Raw genomic sequence first — 1732 nt, 5'->3', positions numbered from 1 at the left:
CCCCCCCCCCTGCTAGATCCAGCCCACGGAGGAGCTGGGCGTGCCCCCCTAGGATGCCCTGACCCCCCCCTGCTACATCCAGCCCACGGAGGAGCTGGGCGTGCCCCCCAGGCTGCCCTGACCCCCCCCCAGTGTGCCCTGTGCTCTTGGCGCTGTGCCCTTGAGCTGCACCTCCAGTTCTCTGAATGTTCTGGTCAGGTTCCAGGTTGGCTGGAATTGGCAGTCCTCTGCCCCAGCCTCTGTGCGCTGGGATTACAGGCCTGCGTCACCATGCCTGGCTCGGATGTGAAACGCTTCTCCCTGTGCCCCTAGGAGGAAGGCACCCGCAGCGGAGGACTGCGGGCCCCGGTCTCCACCTTCCGGGGTGCAGCCAGCCCCGTGGCGGGGGACGAGAGCCAGGTGTCAGAGCGGCTGGGCGCCAGCGTGGCCTCGGAGCCCCCCTCCGAGCCCCCTTCCAGTCTGGCTTACTCAGAGAACTTCGAGCGCTCCCTGAGCCCCAGTGTGTCCGAGCCCACACCCTCAGACACGTGGGGGACCCCCTCGGAGCTGTCCTGCAGCCCGAGTGCTGCGCCGCACCCCGGGCCGCGGCCGCGCCCCGTCAAGGAGGTGGCCGTGCAGACGCTGGAGCCGCTGGTGCCTGGCCTCGCCTACCAGTGGAGCCGGGGTAAGGGCTCGGGAGCCCCAACACTGGGACACTTCTAGAATCTGGCTTGGCCCAGCGCCCCCGGGAAGGCCTTGGGGCAGCCCTGGTTGTGATTGGTGGTGGGGGGGGGGGAGTGCACCCTGCTCCTCGGCCGGCCGCCTGACACCGCCTCCGGCCTGGGGAGCGCAGTGCTCAGGCCCTGGCCCCGGCCCCGGCCCCATTTCCTCAGCTCCAGAGGGACCTTCCGGAAGTTTATCTCCCCCCGCTGGCCTGGGCCCTGCCCTGCTTTGCCTGCCTCCTCTGCAGGCCTGCCCTGGGGAGGGTGACTGGCACTTGGTGGTTGAATTTGCACCAGAAAGTGCTAGATTGTGCATGTAACGTGTGCACACACACTATACATATACACATGTGTGTATATGCACACGTGTGTAGTGCGTGTGCATGTGCCGGTGCTAGGGCTTCATCTCGAGGCTGGGGTGCTGTGTCTGCATTTTCACTCAAGGCTGGCACTCTGCCACTTGAGCCACGGCACCACTTCCGGCTTTTTGCTGGTTCATTAGATACGACAAATCTGGCTTTCCTACCCAGATTGGGCTCCTGGGATCACAGGCGCGAGCCCCCGGCCGCCTAAGACAGGGCCTGTGTGGCCCAGGCTGTCCTCCACGGAGGCCCTGCCTCTGCCCCTGCGCGGCCGGGATTGTAGGTGTGCCGAGCAGGGCTGTGCAGACCGGGGCTGGCCGGGCCCAGGGGGCCCCGTCACCCCTGAGCACAGAGGCAGCCGCGTGGCCGCTTTGTCCCGCAGGGGCCGGGGAGGCGGTTGTGGGGCCGGGTCTGGGCAGCGCCTACCTGGACCCGGTGCCCATCGCTAGTCATGTGGTCAGTGCGGATGCCCTGGAAGGTAAGAGCCCGGCCCTTCCGGGGAGGCTGGCATGGGACCCCTGGGGGTGGGGTTACCCCTCCCCTTACCTGAGTCTGGATCCCCAACCTGCAGACTACTAGGGCGGGCCGAGAACCAAACTGCACACTGCCCAGGGGCGGCCCGCCCGCCCGCCCACCCACCACCGCCCCATCCGGTGGATGGCCCCGCCC

Source organism: Dipodomys ordii, unplaced genomic scaffold, assembly GCF_000151885.1.
Source record: "Dipodomys ordii isolate 6190 unplaced genomic scaffold, Dord_2.0 Scaffold108, whole genome shotgun sequence".
NCBI lineage: Eukaryota > Metazoa > Chordata > Mammalia > Rodentia > Heteromyidae > Dipodomys > Dipodomys ordii.
The sequence above is the reverse complement of the archived record's forward strand: the minus strand, read 5'-3'. Positions refer to the sequence as shown.